This window comes from Podarcis pityusensis (assembly GCF_964106645.2).
Source record: "Podarcis pityusensis genome assembly, chromosome: 1".
NCBI classification, from domain to species: Eukaryota; Metazoa; Chordata; class Lepidosauria; order Squamata; family Lacertidae; genus Podarcis; species Podarcis pityusensis.
The window spans coordinates 127,104,918-127,129,544 of NC_138028.1; positions in this window are offsets into that span (position 1 = coordinate 127,104,918).

Consider the following 24,627-nt stretch of genomic DNA (forward strand, 5'->3'; position numbering starts at 1 on the left):
TCGGCCTGAAAGTGAGATGATCACCACACCCCATAGTCGCCTTTGAGTGGACTTAACCGCCCAGGGATCCTTTACCTACCTTTACCTCACAAACCCCATTTCCTGGGCACTCATTGCTGGCTTTTAAATCCATTTTGAACAATAAGTCACCCAATTCTCCAGGAGCAGTGCGAGATCTCAGGGGTTCTAGGTACTTACCCAGGGTTTGTGATTCCTTTTGGGAATAAGGCACAGCAGAGACTGTGATGCCTTTAGGATATGTGGTTTCATTGACATATATACAACCTGCCCCTAGATGGAGGGATTGTTGGCAGAGCAGCTAAGTTGCAGCTGGGAAACCAACATCATGTGCCACACTAACTCTTTTCTTGAAATTAAAACCATGTCCAAACACTTCTTAAAATATCCAAAAGCTTTTACAGTGGTACCTTGGTTCTCAAACGGCTTAGTTGTTGAACAAATCGGCTCCCAAACGCCACAAACCCAGAAGTGAGTGTTCCGGTTTGTGAACGTTTTTTCGGAAGCCGAATGTCCGATGTGGCTTCCGTTTGAGTGCAGGAAGCTCCTGCAGCCAATCGGAAGCCGGCCTTGGTTTTCAAACCGTTTCTGGAGTCAACCAATTCCTGGAATGGATTAAGTTCGAGAATCAAGGTACCACTGTACTTGCAGAACATATAGCTAAAGAAGAATATATGCAAGCATTTATTCAAGCATGGGCTTATTTTGTTCTTAGTTGAAGATTACAGCTTCTTCCTTAAATATTCAAGCAAACCGTGTCTTTCTCTCTTTCCAGGACTGGCACTCAGTCTTCTGCCCATGACCCAGCCAGGCCATGAAGTTCCTTCTGAGAGGTTCCCACTTTCTCCTTCCAGAAGACTTCTCCTTACTGCTTCTTTGGGAGAACATCAACTTCTGTACTTCTTTTTGTCACATACATTCACACAGAAACATTAGCCCTCCTCTCCTCTATTGCGTTTAGAGAGTTATCTAACCCTGTCTCTTCTTCCGTCTTCATGGAAATGCAGCCATTACGGTCAAGTCACTCACCCACAAAACAAAATGGAGAATGTAATAAGATGCCTCCCATGTGAGCAGAGTTAACCAATCACATGAGAGTTACTGGGGAACATTCCAGTAATGCATTTAAGTGTTCCCAATTTCAGTAAATTACAGCACTATACTCAGTGCTTTTTTTCTGGGGGGGACGCAGGGGTACATATACCCCTAAACATTTTGTGGCTCTAAAGAGAGAAGAAACCATTTTTTAAAAATAGCACGGTGAATCCCTAGCACGGTGAATCATCAGTTCTGTTGCTACCCCCGATGAAGGCCTCATTTCCTGTCACGGTGTTTCCCAAGTCTCAGATGGAAGAGAGCGTTTAATGTGTGAAGTAGGAGTTGGAATCTAGCATCGTTCTGCCCGGACACTGAGGTCCAGCGCCGAGGGCCTTCTGGCGGTTCCCTCGCTGCGAGAAGCCAAGTTACAGGGAACCAGGCAGAGGGCCTTCTCGGTAGTGGCACCCGCCCTGTGGAAAGCCCTCCCACCAGATGTCAAAGAGAAAAACAACTACCAGATTTTTAGAAGACATCTGAAGGCAGCCCTGTTTAGGGAAGCTTTTAACGTTTAATAGGTTATTGTATTTTAGTGTTTTGTTGGAAGCTGCCCAGAGTGGCTGGGGAAACCCAGCCAGAAGGGGGGGGGGTATAAATAATAAATCATTATTATTATTATAGCATGACCATTGGTCAGTTTTGTTGTTGTCACCTCCGATGGCGCCTTCATTTCCTTTCGCGGTGATTTTCTTGAGTCAAAATGAGAGTACCCCTAAACATTTGTTTTGGGGGGAAAAGCACTGACTATACTTAACAGGGATTGGAGAGCATTTGCATCTTAATTCCTCTCTAGCCAAGGTGTGAATGCATTTGCACAGGGTAAAGAGATCCTCACCCCATCGACACTCCCCAGTGTGAACACAAACGAAAACAAATCTGACAATTATGAAGCCATGCTGATGTGAACAGCTGGGGCAGGGGGAAGAGCTGTGAAATGCACCAGGGAGAAAGTGACTTCGCTGGGCTCTAAGGTGATAATGTGGACACACCTAAGTTACCAGATGTGGCCACTCAACCCAGCTATGCAGTGCAGGCACACAGGATGCCAACATCTGTGCTGGATGAGGAGATGTCTCTGAGGAGATGTCCCTGCAAACAGGTGATGGGCATGTGTGGTAGAGAAAATCTGGTAAGGTGCTAGAGTGGAGCTGGAAGACATTTTATTTTTTTTAAAAAAAGAACGTGTCTGTAGTTCGCCTCCCTCCCCGCCACCGCCCTGCTGACAAAAATATACAGTGGTACCTCAGGTCAAGTATTTAATTCATTCCGGAGGTCCGTACTTAACCTGAAACTGTTCTTAACCTGAAGCACCACTTTAGGTAATGGGGCCTCCTGCTGCCGCTGCGCCACCAGAGCACGATTTCTGTTCTCATCCTGTTCTCATTCTCATTTCTTAAAGTAATCACCCTGCCAGTGTATGATTTCTAACCATCAGAAATAAACGGATCCCAAATAGGTGTCAAGGGTCTACATGATTGTCCCTGTCTTATCGTGCTAACAGCGCTGTGCAGGTAGAGGTATCGGAATAGCTGCTCAAAACCTTTAAGCGTGGGTTTCGCTGACGGTAACCCAGGGTTCTCAAGAGCTGGTTTATTCGAGGAGCAATGAAGGCAAATGTACAGTACAGTGGTACCTCGAGTTAAGAACTTAATTCATTCTGGAGGTCCATTCTTAACCTGAAACTGTTCTTAACCTGAAGCACCACTTTAGCTAATGGGGCCTCCTGCTGCCACCACGCCGCCGGAGCATGATTTCTGTTCTCATCCTGAAGCAAAGTTCTTAACCTGAAGCACTATTTTTGGGCTAGCGGAGTCTGTAACCTGAAGCGTATGTAACCTGAGGTACCACTGTACTTTGTCGAATCTTCTCTGCCATCCCCCCCCCATCTGCCATTCCCCACCCCCAATGCCTAGGGATGACATTAAGGCCAGGGCATCGTGGAAGAAGCAAAATGGCCGCCCCGTTGTGCAGTGGCAGCAAACAAAACAAAACCAAATTCGGAAACGAGCTGCCCAAATGCCACACGCTAACGGTGAGTCCCACACGCTGGAAGCAGTTGGAGAATTTTTCTCCCTCCTCCTGGGGAGATTTGGCACAGTGCCATCCCCCCCCCCCCCCAATTTCCCTGCCTGCAAATAGGTGGAGAATTTCAAGAGGCCCTTGCACTCAACTCTACTGTATGCCGATAGTCCTAGTCAGAAGAGTGACAGTAAAATCAGCCACTGTTTCAGTGGGGGGAAATGAATTCGATTTGTGTCCCCTCCAAAAACTCCCTTTGAACAGCTGATCAGCACCAAGTCTTCGGCCTATCCTTTGCTCAGACATCCATGGCTCCTGCCTGCATGTCAACTGGCTTGGAGCCAGCCTGTTTTAAAGCATTAATTTGTGGTTATTTAAATCTTATAATTAACAAGAGCAAGATTACTAGTTAGAGACGGGTGAATCAGCCGATCCGTGTCACTTTTGCATGTGTTCACCCATAAATCCGTTCCATCCTGTTTCTGCGCTAATTATTATTTTTATAACCTGCACAGAAATGCCATTGGAGTATGTATTTTCTCTCCAAAATACACGTTGGGAAACTATTTTGATACCATTTTTTTGAGGCTGTGGGGGCGCCAAAGCTGATGGATAATTGAAGTTTTGATCTGCGCATTAGCCTGGGAGGTGCAGAGCAGGTCACCTTGTATTGGAACCTGCAAAGATTAAATTTCTCACGAGTCCCTGTGATCAGGAGAGGGCACACACATACACCTTTAAGAAACAAAGGATGTTTAAAATCAGGAGGAAGGCTAGAGGTAGAGAATCACCTGGGTTCCTGAACAAGGATGCCCCTCCCTTTCAAAAATGGTGCCCCAGCCCTGTGGACTCATTGGGCTTGTGTGCCTAATTCTGTGCTGAATTGTGACCTCTGTTTGTAAATCTTTCAGATGCCCTGCGTTTTAATTATTCCCATATGCTTATGAAGAGTGCAAAAGGTAACGGAACAGATACTTAATTGTTCCACCTTGGTTTCTGTTCCCTGCAAGAGTCGAAAGGAATGCACGAGCTTATCTCTTGCATATCGGTAAATAAGGGTTATTGACTTCCCTTAACGATAAACCGAAAGTGCTGTTAAATGCACCATAAACAAAACTTATGAACCCCCTTTTTATATGATTAAAATGGTCATAATGATCTGATATTTCTTGGTGATTGAATCTGCCACTTCTGTTTACAAGGAAAATAAATAACACATGTTTTCTGCCGTTCTGAAAGGTTCCTATTTATTCTGTGGTCATTTCCCACTTATGATATTTCCAGCTTAATTTCACAAAACAGCTTTTACATGGTTTGAGAAGGAGGGGGGGGGGCGGGCGGGCGAACCCTTACTCTTATTGTACATTGTCTCGAAAATATTTTGCCTTTGAGCTGTGGGCTTTTATTTGTAGAAACAAGCAGCTATACCCTTTATGAGGCCAGCATTATTGCAGATTAAAAAGAGAAACAGCTGTATGACTTACAAATGTCTGCATAATTTGGGATTTCGCTTTCTTCTCCGTTGTGGTAGACACAAGAGTTACCAGATCCCAAGTTCAAAAGAAAGATCTGGGGCAGATAACTTACACTAGTTGTTAAGGACCTCAGTGAGGTCTGAGTGTGGTGTGGTGATACCCAGGGCAAGCTCCCACTTCTTCTTCCATATCTCAGCCCCACACAAACAAGCCCCAGTATAAGATTGGTTGTGGAGCTATAAGCAGACTGCTTCTGAGATCCTGAGCTCTCACTGTTTAGACAGGCTGCTCTTGTGCAGAAGCAGTTGTGAGGTCAATCAATCAATACGTATAAGCTGGCTTGTACAGTGGTACCTCGGGTTACATACGCTTCAGGTTACATACGCTTCAGGTTGCAGACTCCGCTAACCCAGAATTAGTACCTCAGGTTAAGAACTTTGTTTCAGGATGAGAACAGAAATCGTGCAGCGGCGGCGCGGCAGCAGCAGGAGGCCCCATTAGCTAAAGCGGTGCTTCAGGTTAAGAACAGTTTCAGGTTAAGAACGGACCTCCGGAACGAATTAAGTACTTAACCCGAGGTACCACTGCACATCTCTAATTTTCTTCTTCCCCAGCATTCAGTGGCTGAATTTCGCTGAACTAAATTAGACTGCAGGCACAGTGCCACTGAAAAGCATTCAGGGTGCCCATCTGCCTAGCCAGCTGCCCTCACTAAGCCTCTGAGCAAACAAAACCTGCCGTTTCATCTGCTATACTGAAAACATGGAGGTGACGAGCGCCAAATGTACCACTGCTCCCTCCAATAGTGAACTCAGGTGGGTGGGTGTGTCGCTGGCAGAAACAGAGCCCCTAAGAAATGAGAGGTATCAAGGGGACCCTAAGGTTTGCAGAAATAATAAGCAAAAAATTACTTTTAAGGGGGCACCCAACCCCAACCCCCGCAACAGAAGCTGAAAGAGGGCTGGGCATGTTGACTGTCACTTGGAAAACAAAAATAGAAAAGGGAAGATGAATGGTGTATCTTGCAGAAGAGCATGGCTGCTAGCAGACTGGAAATCTGAAACCTGTAGAGTGGAACCTTGGGTTGCGGACGTAATCCGTGACTGAGGCACATCCGCAACCCGCAGTGTTCACATCCTGAAGCGCTGCGTCTGCGCCAGCGCGATTCGACGCTTCTGCACATGCATAAAGCAAGATTTAGCACTTCTGCACATGCACGAGCAGCGAAACCCGGAAGTAACCTGTTCCGGTACTTCCGGGTTACCCGTGGTCCGTAACCCGAAAATACGTAGCCTGAAGCGTCCGTAACATGAGGTATGACTGTATACCATTTCCATAACTGTCAACATATTATATGTTCATCTAAATCTTTTTAAATGTATTGTTGTTGTTTAGTCATTTAGTCGTGTCTGACTCTTCGTGACCCCATGGACCAGAGCACGCCAGGCACTCCTGTCTTCCACTGCCTCCCGCAGTTTGGTCAAACTCATGCTGGTAGCTTTGAGAACACTATCCAACCATCTCGTCCTCTGTCGTCCCCTTCTGCTTGTGCCCTCCATCTTTCCCAATATCAGGGTCTTTTCCAGGGAGTCTTCTCTTCTCATGAGGTGGCCAAAGTATTGGAGTCTCACCTTCACGATCTGTCCTTCCAGTGAGCACTCAGGGCTGATTTCCTTCAGAATGGAGAGGTTTGATCTTCTTGCAGTCCATGGGACTCTCAAGAGTCTCCTCCAGCACCATAATTCAAACGCATCAATTCTCCGGCGATTTTTTAATGTATACACTGGTCCAAATTGCACCCCCAGGCATTTACTCCCGTCGCCCTGTGCAACTTGCGCTACAAATATTCTGGGTATGGGAAACTTTTATTTTCATACAAATACATATTGTGCAATTCAATATGCATGTCTTAAGTGTACTTTCTCTCAACATACTTATGAAATTAAAATATTTAAAAAAGAATAATGTTGGAGTGTTGGGTTTTTGTCACTTAAAGCCAAGGGCTTCATCAGATCATCTGGGAAGCGTGAATGCTGGCTTAGCCTGGAAGGTGCAGTTCACGTCAATTTGTGCTGAAATGGACCTAGGCTGAATCCTTCAAGAGCCCGAGATGTACATTTGCTTACTCCACCTTTCAGAAGCTGGTAAGAAAGAGGAGTGTGCCCCCGGCTTTGCCCAAGAATGGAATAGGGCTGATTTCGAGTTCCAGCAACACATAAAATACATTCTGTCCCTCCTCTACCTCTGCCCAGTGGGGTTTTTTTGGGGGGGGGTAGGCAGGGGTACACATACCCCATAACATTTTGTGAATCTAACGAGAGAAGAAACTAATTTTATTTTTTAAAAAAGTTTAGTTTCTTCTCTTGCATGGTAAATCGTCAGTTCCATTGCTACCTCATTTCCTGTCACGGTGTTTCCTGAGCCTCAGACCGAAGCCAGCGTTTAATGTGTGAAGTAGGAGTTGGGATCTAGCACGGTGATTGGTCAGTTTTGTTGTTTCGTGAGTTTGTTTAAGTGCATGTAAATTCATGGTTTTTGAAAGGACGACATCTGGCGACGGACGCCAACAGCAAGCAGAAGAATCGGGAAGATGTTAGTGCACACAGCCTCATGCCAATGTGGAAATTACTGTGACTTGTCAGCGATGTAATATCAGGTAATGCACGTTCTTTGTACTTTTGTCCATTTACTGTATTCATTTTTCCCAATCTGAACTATAAAATGGTGATTTTCTTGAGTCAAAATGAGAGTACCCCTAAACATTTTTTTTAAGGAAGAAAGCACTGCCTCTGCCTATTACCTCCTGCTTTCAGTACCACCCCAAACCATATTTACACATCTTTTATGTGTGTCACAACACTCAAAATGGAAGATAGTGGATCCAGACGGGTAGGGAACAAGCAGAATGTCAGGGACTGGGCAGAGCAGGAATGGTGGAGACCCCCTCCCCAGCCTGACTTTTCCAGAGAAGAGGAAGACAGTTTAGATTTACAACAGGGGTTTGAGAAAGGTCACAGCTCAGAGGCAGATGAGGGGGAAAGTTGGGAAATAATGGGAGAGGAGAAGGAGGGGTGACAGCTGACAGACACAGTGTCTTTAGAAAGCATTCCAGACTCGAGAGTGGATTTCATGCTCTTTATTCAGCTCATAGTGGTGAGGAGGAATGGAAGTCCCCCCAGAATGTCAGCTTTATATACATTATTTACACAATGGGCCCCACGTGATTGGCTATTTCCGGGATTCACCTGTAGGCCAATCAGGTTGCGGATTCACTTACAGCTGGAGCTGGATTGGGTGGCTCCTGTGGACCAATCAGACTGCTGCATTTTGGATCCTATTCAACTCAGTACATAACAATACTGAATAAAAAGCAGGTGGTAAGACCATTCCTTGTCTTTGTACGTTCCTGGGCAACCGGCCGTGGGACTTGCTGGCAGCAGCCTGACATAGAATGAAGCCCCAGGTGTTGGAAGATAGATCCCTTTCAGTCTCAATGTGTTTGAGAATAAACTTTTTCGGGGCTCACATTTTGACCAGCAATTTCCATCAATAGGGCCTATTATAATCAGTGGTTCCTGCACTTGGTGGAAATTACTGTTCAAAATGCGCTGCTGAAATGCATCAGGAATGAAATATTTCTTCAAGTGCTTTGGAGTTCCTTCTCTCTTTGCTGTCTCACACAAGAGGAGAGCAAAGCCTCTTCCAAATATAAAATCACCTTAGACCTTAACTCCAACCTCAGCCCCAAATCCACAATCCTGACCATTATCTTTCCTGCAAATTCCTCCGTCTGCTAAATCCAACCAATACAGCCCCACCAAGTTTCCCTATTTTCCAGGGAGAGTCCTGGATTTACAGAAGCCACCCTGGTTTCTGATTTGATCCCGGAATGTCCTGCTTTTCCTGAGAACGTCCCTATTTTCATCGGATAAATGTTGGAGGGTTTGCAATGTGATGTAATAAGAGTTGCCTACCAAAGGAAAGAAGGGACGTGGGTGGCACTGTGGGTTAAACCACAGAGCCTAGGACTTGCCAATCAGAAGTTCAGTGGTTCGAATCCCCGTGACAGGGTGAGCTCCCGTTGCTCAGTCCCTGCTCCTGCCAACCTAGCAGTTCGAAAACACGTCAAAGTGCAAGTAGATAAATAGGTACCTCTCCAGTGGGAAGATAAATGGCGTTTCCGTGTGCTGCTCTGGTTCGCCAGAAGCTGCTTAGTCATGCTGGCCACATGACCTAGAAGCTGTACGCCGGCTTCCTAGGCCAATAAAGCGAGATGAGCGCCACGACCCCAGAGTCAGTCACAACTGGACCTAATGGTCAGGGGTCCCTTTGCCTTTACTACCAAAGGAAATATTTATTGCAATAAACTCAGGTCTTGAAATCCATGTGGAAATGTGCAAAGCACATTTCAAAATGCAGCCTAGAGAGGACACTCGGCTTTCTGCCCCCCGCCACGATTTGTGCCTCGTGCGACGGATGGAGCGTAAGTCACGGCCCATTACGAAGTTGCTGGCTCTCTTCCCCACCCCTTTTTTGCTTAACACAAGACATGCGGCAATGTGCTCTCGCATAACGATGAGCAGATTTGGGCCCTAAATCTGGAGAACTCAACAGCTGCCCCCGAGTCAAAAAGAAAGAGAGACAATGCGTAACTGAAACAGCGACGCATGAGATAATTAAAACATTTGTGACAGTAAACCAAAATAGAAAGAAAAGAGAAACTAAACAAACAAACAAAAATTCAGACACAGAGCCATATGCTTGCCTGTTTGCCACAAATAAATAACAAAAAAAAATCCTTTGCAATTTGATGTACAATCCCGCACTTCGCCGTCCCCCCCCCCCCACCGCCAAACCATCTACATCAAATAAGATCCTTTTCGGTATGATGCCAACAATGGGAAACAAATAATCTGGCAACACATCAAGCGTTTCTCTCTCCAGTAAATATGGAGAGGGGCCTCTGTGCTTTAGGTAGGCGGTGGGATTGTTGGTTTTCAGAGGGCATCTCTGGAACTGAGAAGAACCAGGAGTCACCTGTAATGAGATCCTTAATAATGCTTGAGGAGTTAAAAGTCAAAACAACTCAACCGACTATTTTCGTGAAATGCTGTATTAAATCCCAGGGTACTGTAGCCATCATTGCTGGATCAGAGTAGAAACCGTGTGGTCTGGGCACACCTGTTTATGTTACCCACCTAGCATACATGCAGAAGTCTGCACCCACCTGTGTAATCTAGTTCCTGATCCGGTAACTTTTTATGTCAGAGGTGTGCTATGGAGTTAGAGGTGTGTGCTGAATCACATCCATGCCACATATATACATATAAATATATATGGTGACCCAGAAGACAGTGGCTCTTATTGCACCTCCTCCACAAGCTGGTGAGGGTTAGAAAACAAGAGCATCATAAAAGTTACTAGAAAAAAAAGAGAGAGAGGAGATTAGGAATATATGTACAGGTGTAGAGTGTGTGTGTGTGTTTTAATAAACGCCTTTGGGACGCGGGTGGCACTGTGGGTTAAACCACAGCGCCTAGGACTTGCCAATCAGAAGGTTGGCAGTTTGAATCCCCGCAACAGAGTGAGCTCCCGTTGCTCGGTCCCTGCTCCTGCCAACCTAGCAGTTCGAAAACACGTCAAAGTGCAAGTAGATAAATAGGTACCGCTCCGGCGGGAAGGTAAACGGCGTTTCCATGCGCTGCTCAGGTTTCGCCAGAAGCGGCTTAGTCATGCTGGCCACATGACCCAGAAACTGTACGCCGGCTCCCTCGGCCAATAAAACGAGATGAGCGCTGCAACCCCAGAGTCGGCCACGACTGGACCTAATGGTCAGGGGTCTCTTTACTTTTACTATGGGATTTTTGTATTTCCAGAATAGGAACAGCCATTGCTTCTTCATTCAAGAAGACTTTGGTGCTACCTGAAATCAGTTTCCCACTTTAAAGTTCCCAATTAAGTCAATTTTCTGCACCCCAGACTTACAAATAGCTTTCTCGCCATGCTCAGCTCTGCTTCCCCTCTCTCCCTTTTCTTTTGCTGAGTGTCCAAGCGATAGAAGATTGCTGGAGAACGCAAAAGCTCGCTCACAGTGCTGGGGCATTTTTGTCCATCCTAATAAAGGCACCATTGCCATGTTTCTTTTGACTTTTAACAGCTAATTATCTAGCTACCACTTACCTCTTTCTTATGAGCATTACAATCAACCAAATGTGAAGATACAGTGGTGCCCCGCAAGACGAATGCCTCGCAAGACGGAAAACTCGCTAGACGAAAGAGTTTTCCGTTTTGGAGGTGCCTCGCAAAACGAATCTGCTATGGGCTTGCTTCGCAAGACGAAAATGTCTTGCGAGTTCCTGGGTTTTTTTTTCCTTTTCCCCCTCTTTTTCTAAGTCGCTAAGCCGCTTATCTGCTTATCCGATAAGCTGATAAGCTGCTAAAAGCCGCTAAAAGCCGCTAAAAGCCGCTAAAAGCCGCTAATAGCGCTAATAGCGCTAATCCGCTAATCCCGTCAATGGGCTTGCTTCGCAAGACGAAAAAACCGCTAGACGAAGAGACTCCCAGAACGGATTCTTTTCGTCTTGCGAGGCACCACTGTAGATGCGAGTTTCTTCTTCTTCTAACTGAAGGCCACTAGAATAAGTCTACTGGGTTATTAAAAACTTTGGGTTATTGTGAAACCATTGTCCTATATTATTATTATTATTATTATACCACCCTATAGCCGCAGGTCTCATCTATAGCATATTGTGTGTGTATAGTATTTGCTATATGGCATATTGTGATTCCAAAACTGTTCAAATTGTTCCTTACACTGTTAAATAAGATTAAGTTATGTGTCTAATTGAGAGAAGTTCCACAATAACTTATCGGTAAATGGCAGTGAGTTCACCAAACAACGGAGTTTTTTTGGTTTTTTTAAAAACCTTCTACACCATGCAGTTTCCTTACTGTTTGTAAAAATAAAGCAGATTATTGTCCTTTTATGCTAAAGTATAAGATGACCGACAGCGTGAGGGTTGTAAAGGGTGAGGGTCTATAAAGATCCCATCTAACCTTTTCTCAGGTGCCTAGGCGCAAGTAACTTTGCTTCTTCTATTACACCACACCACACAATTAATTGGCATTATCTGTTACAACCACGCTTGGTGAAAGAAATAAGAAAAGAAGATGTCTGAAGTGAGTTACAACAAATGAACCACAATTCAAGTAAAATCTGGGATTATAAAATATATATTTTTTGTTAGTTAGTTTTTTTAAGCGGACTGACTGGTTGCAAAATCTGTATTTTCGAGAAGAAATGATCGTGTTTTGACACAAGGTGGCACTATCATTTATAGTTGAAGTTTGTCTGAGCTGAAGATTCCTCTTGCTCAACAAAATCCTTTAGATCTTTTTCTCTCTTTTTTGCCCAAGTTGGTGGACTCCTTAAGGGGAAAAAATATATCTTGGGGAGAGTGGGTTTAGCCACCCCTGCTACAAGCAAATCAAAATTACCAACCTGATTGGTGTTTTGTAAAATGTATATAATTGCATGACAAATATCACCTGTGCAGTTGTGGACACCAGGGGACATTCAACAAAGGCTGCAGAGTCCAATGAATCGAATAACATCAACAATAGCAGACTGCAAGCCTGTTTTACCTTTTAATCGTTGCCTGGTTGTTTTACGTGCATACCTGCCACAGTCAACTCTTGTTGTTATTTCATTATTGTGTAGTTCATTGTGTTCATCTCAACAATGCCGGACAATGAAGAAGATGAAGAATAATTGCTTTATAGCTACACACTGAGTGAAATTAGTAGAGAGAAACCCTTTCTTTTTAGGAATTTCCCTTATACCACATTATATATTGGGCCTTAGGTTAGAAGAGGTGTGGGGTGCTTTGTCTGTCATGGTCAATCCCTGGTATTTCCAGTTTGAAGTATTTTAGGTCAGGGTCCTGTGAAAAGGACCTCAGCTTGTGCCTTGAGAGGGCGGGGTCTTTATCTGCCCCACCCCCTGCAGGCCATATTTGGCAGCTGGGAGGGGCTACCCACCTGATGTCACAATGACATTTCCCCAGGTTCTCATGTTTTGAAATCAAAGGCACGGCAAAGCCGCAACCTAGATGGGTTTTACTCAGTAGAAGAACGACCTCATAGACATTCTCTAGATACACACAGACCAAAAAGAAAATGGAGAAGGAAGCAGTAAAATGATTTTGAGACTATCATCTCGTGAATATGTATGAACAGAAGGTGTCACATACTTCTGGGAATTATTTCATAAGGCCTAACTCATGAGTAGGCAAACTGAGGCCCAGGGGCCAGATCCGGCCCAATCGCCTTCTAAAACCGGCTCACGGACAGTCTGGGAATCGCGTGTTTTTACATGAGTAGAATGTGTCATTTTATTTAAAATGCATCTCTGGGTTATTTGTGGGGCATAGGAATTCATTCATTTTTTTTTCTAAATATAGTCCGGCCCCCAACAAGGTCTGAGGGACAGTGGACTGGCCCCCTGCTGAAAGTGTTTGCTGACCCCTGGCCTAACTAAATGCTAGGTTAGTTGCCTGTCTCGCGGCATTTTGAATCCTTTGTGCTGGGTGTGGGGTAATTCTCATAGGGACTACATTGCCCAGGGTAAAAGAGGTTTAACTCTTCCTTCTTCAGCCATGGTCTCCATGAAAATCACCCCTGCCTTACAATCCACAATAAGGAAAGAAGAAGAAGAAGTACCCAATGGCTTTTTTCCACCTATCACTAACTGCAACTCTCGTTGCGTGTGTACGTCTCTCAGCATTGCAGCTGGGAAGGGAAGGGCTAAATTTCTCCTGTGCTGCAATCCCAAAGAAAATCTGCCCAAAGTTAGGGCCAGCCCAAGGCACTGCCTGAGGCAAAGGACAAGGTGGTGCCTCCATTCTATTGGCCACTGAATATTATTTCAACACAGGTGATTGGTGAGCATCTTCCATGACATCTGGGAGCAACAGGCTGGTTAAGGGGACAGACACGGCTTTGTCCTCTAACAAAGGGGAATGCTGACCTTCAACACCTGCCTCACTCTGCTTAATGGTAGGGCCGGCCCTGCTCCCTGCCCAGGATTGATTTTTCTAAATCTCCTGACATGGCCACCAGCCACGCAGTCAATGTAGATAGCCCTTTAAAAAGGTAAAGGACCCCTGACAGTTAAGTCCAGTCACAGACAACTCTGGGGTTGTGGCGCTCATCTCGCTTTACAGGCCGAGGGAGCCGCCATTTGTCTGCAGACAGTTTTTCCAGGTCATGTGGGCAGCATGACTAAGCTGCTTCTGGTGAAACCAGAGCAGCGCACGGAAACGCCGTTTACCTTCCCGCCGGAGTGGTACCTATTTATCTACTTGCATTTTTGGCGTGCTTTCAAACTGCTAGGTTGGCAGAAGCTGGGACCGAGCAACGGGAGCTCACCCTGTCGCAGGGATTCAAACTGCTGACCTTCTGATTGGCAAAGCCCAAGAGGCTCAGTGGTTTAGACCACAGCGCCACCTGCGTCCCTACAGATAGTCCTTTAAAAAGGTAAAGGGACCCCTGACCATTAGGTCCAGTCGTGGCCGACTCTGGGGTTGTGGCGCTCATCTCACTTTATTGGCTGAGGGAGCCGGCGTACAGCTTCCGGGTCATGTGGCCAGCATGACTAAGCCGCTTCTGGCGAACCAGAGCAGCACACGGAAATGCCATTTACCTTCCCGCCGGAGCGGTACCTATTTATCTACTTGCACTTAACGTGCTTTTGAACTGCTAGGTTGGCAGGAGCAGGGACTGAGCAATGGGAGCTCACTCCGTTGCGGGGATTCAAACCACCGACCTTCTGATTGGCAAGTCCTAGGCTCTGCGGTTTAACCCACAGCGCCACACGCATCCCTTAGATAGTCCTTTAGCCTAAGCCTATTATGCTGTGCATGTACGATTGCAACAAGGCTTCAGTTCTTGTTGACAGGCTTAAAACCAAGCATCCTACTCTCTACTCCACAACCTTGTGCCTGAGATTGTAGTTCTGATATAGCTTTCCACAGTTTTGCACACCAAGAGTCCATATTGCCCATAGCTTGGAATGCTACTGTATGGAGTCTTTCCAGCAAAATAACACACGCACACTGCTTCCTTCTCTGCTTGTAGTTAAAAAGTAATGAGTCCTTTTATGCTGCCTTTACATAATAAGCTCCAGCCAGAAAACGGGGTATTTCTTAGTCAATAAAGTAAAATGAAAATCTCCGTATGACATGTACAAAAGATGAAATTGAGTAGGTTATTGTGGTTAACAGGCAATAAGGAGGAGCTGACTTTATTGGCTCTTCTAACTTAAAGAGGATTATGCCATAAATGTCTAGGTTCGTTGTGTTTTTTCGCTTTGAAGTGTGTTTGGATGAGATGTTCTCTGCCCTGTAACTTTGCATTTATTGAAAGCACCCAAGCGATTATAGATCTGGAGCCTGCTTATATGAAAAGTTTACTGGGTCCCTCCAGATTTCCCCAGACGTTACTGGGATTTCAAAGGCGGAATTGACGTCCGGGTTGAAAGGCGCACTCAGTCCTGGATCTTAGGCAAGTCCACTGAAAAGTAATGTTGTTGTTTTTTGCTTTCTTTGTAAAAAAATCTCAAGAACTTTAGGGTTTTCCCTTTAAAAAAAGCTCAACAATTCCGGTGGTGTCATCTGTAAATTTGATGAGCATCCTCTTTCATCAAAGCTCAGCAACTTTCGGGTTTTTACTTTTGGTATATGGCAACTCTAGGTATTGGATATTTCTTGTGACAAAATACAGAAGGGCAAGACTGGTCCATAATGAGACACTTACCAATTGATTATCTAGATCTATTCCAGTCTGGATCCAGACCTGGTTTTGGAACCCAACCAGTTTTGGTTGCCAGATGGATGCACTTTATGAAGTCAGGGACAGTGGGAACAGTGAGCCTGTTACTCTTACTTGATCTTTCGGTGGATTTGAGAACATTGACCATGGCATCCTTCTGAACCAACTCTGTGGGATGAATGTTGAGGGCACTGCAGTTCCACTCCTATCTATGGGCCTGGACAATGGCATTGGGTGACCTTGTCATCTGGCAATTGTGTTGTGGTGTGCCACAGGGCACTATCAACCTACCCTCAATCCTGTTTGATGCCTAAATGAAGGCAATGGGAGTGGGCATTGGAAGATCTGGAGCATTGGTACCCTGGTTACAGCCAGCTTTATTTACTGTAACATTTGAATCAGGTGTGACTGTACAGACCCGAGATTGGTTCCTGAATGTGGTGGTCGGGATGAACATCAAGAAACTGAGAATGACCGCTCCCCGCTTAAAACGGGGGGTGCCCTTTGCGTGGACGCGCGCAGCCCCTAGATCTGGAGCGGCTCCAACAGCATGGGCTTGGTTTGCCTTCCCTCAGGTGGGATACCTGGAGGTCTCCGCCTACCTCAGTCAGTTGTCCAATCCCACCTGGGGGAAGCGTTGCCAAGGAGACCAGGGCAGGTAGGGGAGGGATTACCTGCCCACACAATAGAGGGAGGATCTTACCTGGGAATCCTCACTTGGCTCCAGAGCCTGAGCCAAGGTCTACTCACATTTGAAATTTAATAAAGTTGTGGCCAATTTAATCCCATAGCACGTTGTCATGAGCCGTTATTCCACATGACGGGGGGACCGCGCGGGATCTGGGGGCTCCGCCTGTCCACGCAATGAGTCCTAGCAAGATGGTGGCCTTGAGAGTGAGTGGTTCCCAACCCAGAAGATACTTGCACTTACTTGCACTACAAGGATGTGGGTGGTGCTGTGGGTTAAACCACAGAGCCTAGGACTTGCTGATCAGAAGGTCGGCGGTTCGAATCCCCGTGACAGGGTGAGCTCCCGTTGCTCGGTCCCTGCTCCTGCCAACCTAGCAGTTGAAAAGCACATCAAAGTGCAAGTAGATAAATAGGTACCGCTCCGGTGGGAAGGTAAACGGCATTTCCGTGCGCTGCTCTGGCTCGCCAGAAGCGGCTTAGTCATGCTGGCCACATGACCCGGAAGCTGTACGCCGGCTCCCTCGGCCGATAAAGCGAGATGAGCGCAGCAACCCCAGAGTCGGTCACGACTGGACCTAATGGTCAGGGGTCCCTTTACCATTACCTTACTTGCACTACATCTCCCTATTACTTCAGGACGAAAGCCCAGAAGTCATCTATTTAGTCGCCAGTTTTTGTGCTGCCATGATAGATATTCGTCGATTTATGATTTATGCTACAGATCAGTCCTAAATTGAAGGCTCATATTGTTAGATCCGTACTTCTGAAACCACACCCCATATAACTGTTTTTAACTCTTTTGATTTCTCTTATCAGTTTTTACTCATCCATTACCTATGTTTACAGTGGTGCCCCGCAAGACGAATGCCTCGCAAGACGGAAAACCCGCTAGACGAAAGGGTTTTCCGTTTTTGAGTTGCTTCGCAGGACTAATTTCCCTATGGGCTTGCTTCGCAAGACGAAAATGTCTTGCAAGTCTTGAGATTTTTTTCTCGCTCCCCCCCCTTTTTCTAAGCCGCTAAACCGCTAATAGCCTTTTAGCAGCTAAGCCGCTAAGCCTTTAATAGCCGCTAAACCGCTAATAGCGCTAATCCGCTAAGCCGCTAATAGGGTTGCTTCGCAAGACGAAAAAACCGCTAGACGAGGACACTCGCGGAACGGATTAATTTTGTCTTGCGAGGCACCACTGTAATCAAATGATCTATGTATATGTTTTAATCTACGTTTGGTTCTTGCTCCCATTTATTTAATAATCATCTGCTTACAAGATACTGTTATGCTATTTATTTAGATGTTTTGCTTATGGTGGTCTGTGACCGTAATAAAGTAAATTCATTCATACTTGCTGTGGAAAAGTTGGCACAGTCTATTGGACAGGGGCAGCCCAAGACATTTTGCCACCTGAGGCAGACCCCCAAATGGCGCCCCTTCCCCGCCAGGGAAGAGCTACACCAGGAAAAAGGGGGAAAGAAGATCGACATCGGGATTTGTCCCCCAGTGGACCTGCTGCCTGAGGCGATCACCTCACTTTGCCTCATGGGTGGGCCTTGCTCCTGCTAATGGAACACCTCGATGAGTCCTTGTTGTGGGGTTCCCAATTGGCCTCAATTGGTGGCTTATATCCATAGTAATACAGCATCAGCGGGAGGAGCAGGGGCAGTGCAAAGCGGTTGTGCACACACTCACACTTGGTCATACCTGCTAAACCAGTGGTGTCCAAACTTTTTTCAGAGAGGGCCCGATTTGATGAAGTGAAGGGCCGTGAGGGGTGACCAAAGGGCCAACCAAAGTTGTGGTTGAGCTTTTTTAAGGATTGAAGTTGTTGGGCTTTTTTAAGGTTGAAGTTGAGGGTTTTTTTACGATTTTAACACAGGAAATAAACTGCCACAGGGACCGGATTAAACCGACCGGCAGGCCGGATTAGGCCCCCGAAACGGACTCTGGACATGCCTGTGTTAAACTGTAGCTTAGCTTAGTGAACCAGAGCATAGTGTCTTTGCATGTGGCCCCACCCAAAACTGGCACAGAATCATAGAATTGGAGAATTGGAAGACACCACGAGAATCATCTAGTCCAGTCCCCTGCAATACAGGAATCTTTTGCCCAACACAGTGCTCAAACCCATGACTCTGAGATGAAGAGCCTCATGCTCTATTGACTGCTTTGAATGATAACCATGCGGCAATTCAGCCCTTGGAGTGGGAAAAGGCCCCCAGTGGGATGGTTTTTGTGTGACAGCTACCCATATTCTTTTTCATTTCATTTCACTTTTAATTTATATACCGCCTTTCTAGATTGCTATACCATAGCTGTCAACTTACAGATTTGAAAATAAGGGACCAGCAGCCAAAATAAGGGATTTCCCAAGCACAGGTATGTTCATCTTCTGAGCCCCTCCGAGCCAAAGGCAGAAAGCCCAGCCAGCAGCCAAACGAAGCCTCAAGCGGTGGTTCCCACAGCGCAGTAACCCGGCAAAGGGGATGCAGCAAGGAAAACCACCGTCACCTCTCCGCTGGGAAGCGCTGAGCAAAGGCGAGTCCCCAGGCAACGCGGCCGATTTGATCGGCACAAGGCATGCAAGCTCCACCCCCCAGTCGTTCTTAGACTCCTTATTGGGTGAGCAACGCAGCCAAGCAACACAGTTGGAGCCTCCCTGGCCGGCAGGGAGAGAGGGAGGGGAGCTGCTTCTTTTGAAACCCGGGAAATTTAAGGGACATCATCAATAAGGGACAGCAGCGGGACACAGTGCTGGGATAAGGGACTTTCCTGCCAAATAAGGGACGGTTGACAGCTATGTGCTATACACAAGGCAGTTGACAAACTGAAGAAACAGCAAAATAGACAGCAAAGATCACACAGCTAATAACAATGTGATCCAATACAAAAAGTCAAAAACATAACTTTAAAATAAAGCGATATTCACTAATCCATTAGAATGTAATAGTAAACAGAAAATTAAATTTCAGCAAATGATAATAAAACAGTTTACACTTAACAGTTAGGATAAATAATTACCAAACTATAATAAATAAAAATAATGGCAAGTCACAAATCAGAAAAGGATCAAATCGAGAAACAAGGACAAACAAATTATAAACTTATTTTTTAAAATACAGTTTGGACTTCCTGAATAGGTTTGCAGCATGATGCAACCTTTCTTTCCTTTTCATTTTCTTTTTTCATTTTTAAAAACTGCCTTCAACTAGGCTATAACCCTGGAAACACTTTCTCTCTCCAGTTGTGATTTCCAGGGATCTTTGAATGCACCTCTGTCTAAACGTGTTACATGTTTGAAAGCAACTTTCGAGAGGGCTTTCTTCCCCTCTTCCACACCATGCTCTGCTTAAGCCGGAGGATTAAAGTGAGAAAGAAGGAGCGAATTTGCCTGAGGGCTTGAGGGTCCTTAAATATCATCTTCACTGGAGACTAAACATTGCAAACCACCCTGCTGGTAATAGATGGGCATTTTAAAGAGGTAAAGGATAAACAGTGATGGAGCATAATTGGAGCTGTTTGTTGTGCCTCTGCTGATGAAATGCCTGCAAAACTGACTCCGCTCAAAATGACATGTTTATGGAACATCAAAGAGCCGAGGCTGACTTTACATTATATCAGTGACAACTGTATATACTGGAGGGCTGCCGGCCATTTCGACCTTCCCAGCTTACTTTTTCCCCCCGCGCGGAAAGAAACATTTGCTCTTCCACTCAAGCTGATCACTTGGTAAATTTATACAATGATTTGTAGCCGCACATCGAGTGAAAGTGGTGTCATGTTGTGTGCACAGAAACACGAGGAGCTGCCCTATAACAAGTTTTCCTATGGATTCATCTTGTTCGGTTTCGCCTACACTATAGAGTGCGACGCCTCTCCAGGGCTGCTTGTACTTAAAAACATTTTATTTAATTTTACAAATAGAAAACTCCAACAATATTACAAATACACTCGAAATGCAAGATTCTCTTGAATCTCAGACTTCCCCCTCCATTCCTTCTGTGGGTCTGTATGTTATCCTTTTCAACTGCATATTATTTCATCCTCTATATTTTAAATCTATCTATATTATCCAAAGTTTTTCTTCCATTACAAGCGTTGTTAAAAATCTGCTAATGTTTTCATTTGTTTACAATGGTCTCTCAGATAAAATGTGAATTTCTTCCATTCTTTTTTAAAGCTTTGTATACCATAGATTTAAGGCACAATTAAACTACAAGTTTCTCCCCACCCCCCAGGAACTGTACTTTGTTAAGGATGCTGGGAATTAATGTTCTGCTCCCAGGATTCTCGGGGAGAGGCAATATGCTTTAAATGTTTGGTGTGTTCACAGCCCAGGATTTCAGATATGGATTATTTCCCATTGAGCTACGGCCCTTAGCTATTGTATAAAGTTATCTCAGTTTACAAGCAGATCTCCCACCCACCCACATTTCGTTGCTTCATTATTCCTTCAGTTTGCCCTGCCGTACATTTCTATCCTTCGAAATCCAGTTCCTAAAATTTCTAAAATTAATTCCAGAACCTGACATCAATGTTTGCATTGCTTCAGAGAATCTAAGAGTTGGAAGGGACCCCAAAAACCATCTAGTCCAACCCCTGCAATGCAGGAATCTCAAATAAAGCATCCCTGACAGATGGCCATCCAAACTCTGTTTAAAAACCTCCAAGGAAGGAGAGTCCACCACCTCTTTTGGGAGTCTGTTCCACTGCTGAACAGCTCTTACTGCTCTGACTGCCATGGTCAAGCCAATCTTGGTGAAAGCAACTGTGCATCATGCAACTGGGCCCACAAGGTGTGGATTTGTGAAGGAGTCTCCTCGCTTCCATTATCTCAGAATTGGAGCTCCGCTGGCAGAGCTTAGCTACCTCCATGGCCAGAAGCCTACAAAAAGTCTACTCCCGATCTGTAAGAAGTACACAAAGAAGTCTACAAATTAAGTGCAAAATATGCAAACCACTGTGGTAAAAGTTATCTTCCATCATTGCCGGTAATGTTAAATGCTTCTTTTACTTACTAGCAAACGAAGAACATATTTAGGCCTAAGGGAGCATGCTGTGAATAGGGTGCTTGAGCATCTGTCTCCCACGAGAATCTCACTATGTTTCCCCATGAAACAAGAGGACTGGAGTGCAAAGTCACGGGAGTTTCGCTTGCCGCAAATGCCAGTCGGTGGCACCAGATGTAGAACGACAGAGAGCTGCACTCAGGTTATCAATTAGTTTTTTGCTTAACGTGATCGGATGTCTGCAACAGTTTCCAATGGGGATGCAAAGGAAGGAATAAGCACAGTGGAGAGTATATGATACAGCAGAACCTCGTGTCACGCACCGTCCTCCTTGCATAGCTGTCAACTGTCCCTTCTTTGGCAGGAAACTCTCTTATCCCAGCGCAGTGTCCCGCTGCTGTCCCTTATTGATGATGCCCCTTAAATTTCCCGGGTTTCAAGGAAGCAGCTCCTCTCCCTCCCTCCCTGCCGGCCAGGGAGGAGGGAGGCTCCAACTGTGTTGCTTGGCTCCGTTGCTCACCCAATAAGGAGTCTAAGAACGACTGGGGGGGGGTGGAGCTTGCATGCCTTGTGCCGATCAAATCGACCGCGTTGCCTGGGGACTCGCCTTTGCTCAGCACTTCCCAGCAGAGAGGTGACGGTGGATTTCCTTGCTGCATCCCCTTTGCGGGGTTGCTGCGCTGTGGGAACCACTGCTTGAGGTTTCGTTTGGCTGCTGACTGAGCTTTCTGCCTTTGGTTTGGAGGGGCTCAGAAGTTGAACATACCTGTGCCCCTTGGGAAATCCCTTATTTTGGCTGCTGATCCCTTATTTTCGAGGCTGCTGGTCCCTTATTTTCAAATCTGCAAGTTGACAGCTATGCCTCCTTGTGAACGCTGTGGGTTACGAGCTCCGCTAACCCGGAAGTAGATGCTCCCGGTTGCAAACTTTGCCCTGGGAAGCAAGTGGAAGTCACGTGCCGGCAGTGCGGCAGCAGCAGGAGGCGCCATTAGCAAAAGCCCGCCCTGGGTTATGAACAGTTTCGGCTTAAGAACGGACCTCTGGAATGAATTAAGTTTGTAACCAGAGGGACAAAAAAGGAGTGGCAGATGAAATTAATGGACTACGCAGAATTGGCTAAGATGACAGGGAGAATTCGAAACCAGCGGGACCAGAAATTCTTGAAAGGCTGGAGTAAATATGTGAGTTATTTGAAAAACAATTGTAACCAACTGACTGTGCTTATAGGATTACAAGACTTATGGAAGGAGAACTATATGAAATACTACAGAAGAAATCTATGAGAGTGGCTTTTAAGTTATGGATTTTTAAAAGTAATAGTTAAGATAATGAATTGCAAGATCAAGAGATGGTCGAAAATCACTAGACGTGGTTGATGGAAGTCTTAGGCTTATAGCCAAAATGATGTATAGGATGAGAAGAGATGTTATGCTCTGTTTGGAAAAAATATGTAAAAATTAATACAAATATTTTTTTTTTTTAAAAAAGTTTGTAACCAGAGGTACCACTGTAGTTGATCTTCCACACATCAGATGCATGTATTTCCCACTGCAAGATGTGGACAACGGCCGATTGTCAAAAGAGCGGCAGCCATAGAAATCACAAAATTGGAGAGTTGCAAAGGACCCTGAGGATCACCTAGGCCAACCCCACGCAAAGCAAGACTTTGCAGCTGTCCCATTTGGGATCGAACCTTGGCATTATCAGTACCATGCTCTAACCAACTGAGCTATCCATATAGTCTTACCTCTCTTTGTTATTTATGATATCTGCATACTGCTTTCTCACCTAACTTGTAGTGGTGGACATGTTTAAGTACTCTGTTGATCATACCCTCTCAGTTGCATGATTCATAGAATCGTAGAATTGGAGAGTTGGAAGGGACCCCCAAAGGCCATCTGGTCCAATCCCCTGCAATTCAGGAATCTCAACCAAAACATCCATGGCAGATGGCCATCCAACATCTGCTGAAAAACCTCCAATGAAGAAGAGTCCACCACCTTCTGAAGGAGTCCATTCCACTCTTACCACCTGAAAGTTCTTCCTGATATTTACCGTATTTTTCGCTCTATAACACGCACTCGACCATAACACGCACATAGTTTTTAGAGGAGGAAAATCCGTAGGCATGCCACCCGTAGGCATTCCCTCCATAACACGCACAGACATTTCCCCTTACTTTTTAGGAGGAAAAAAGTGAGTGTTATGGTGCAAAAAATACGGTAGTCGGAATCTCCTTTCTTGTAATTCGAATCCATCAGTTCAAGTCCTGCCCTCTGGAGCAGGAGAAAACAAGCATGCTCCATCTTCCATGTGACAGCCCTTTAGATATTTCAAGATGGCTATCATATTTTCTCTCAGTCTCCCGTTTTCCAGGCTAAACATACCCAACACACCCAACCATTCCTCATAAGGCTTGGTTTCCAGACCCTTGATCATCTTGGCCACCCTCCTCTGAATACATTCCAGCTTGTCAACATCCTTCTTAAACTGTGGCGCCCAGAACTGGGCATAGTACTCTAGGTGTGGTCTGACCAAGGCAGAATAGCGTGATCAGGACACTATACTGTTGATGCAGCTGAGGATAGCAACTGGTTTTTTGCTGCTGCATCACACTGTTGACTCATGTTAAGCTTGTTGTCTGCTAAGACCCCTAGATCATTTTCAAATGTACCACTGTCAATCTAGGGCATGGGTGTTGGGATACTGCCGGGGAGACGGGGGCATCAGGCAGGCCCCCAGCTGGCTCCAGCCCCCAGCCGGCAGCTGGGTGATCACCCATCTCCCTTGAAACAGCATCAAACAGCGACACGAGCCTCAGATATGTTTAGAGACTCGGCACGCTCTATCAGCAGAGTGAATAAATCTTCTCGCAACAGAGGTGGCGGACAGAGAAATGTGTAAGCATATTTACAGCATTTATTCAGCATAGTTCAGGAACAAAGGAAAAAAAACATGTCTGCTTCCCTTCGTGTCCAGCAAACAGCTAAAAGCAAAAGCAATATATAAAACGGAAGTTCCCAGCATACTGTGCTGAAAGTAAACAGGCATGTGACACACAACAGTCATGCCTGTACCCTTTTAAGGTGGAACGGAACTATATCCTGACATCTTCCCCCTTTCCTCCCCCGAACCACAGTACCTGTGGTTCAACCCAATTGCAACCTCTGTACATAAATCTTAAGTTTTTCTTTTAACAATCTTAGAGAACAGATCTGATATATCCTAACAATGGGTAGGCAAACTAAGGCCCGGGGGACGGATCCGGCCCAATCGCCCTCTAAATCTGGCTCACGGACGGTCCAGGAATCAGCGTGTTTTTACATGAGTAGAATGTGTGCTTTCATTGAAAATGCATCTCTGGGTTATTTGTGGGGCATAGGAATTCGTTCATTCCCCCCCCAAATATAATCCAGCCCCCCAAGGTCTGAGGGATAGTGGACTGGCCCCCTGCTGAAAAAGTTTGCTGACCCCTGATCTAGCTGGCTAAGTGTAGA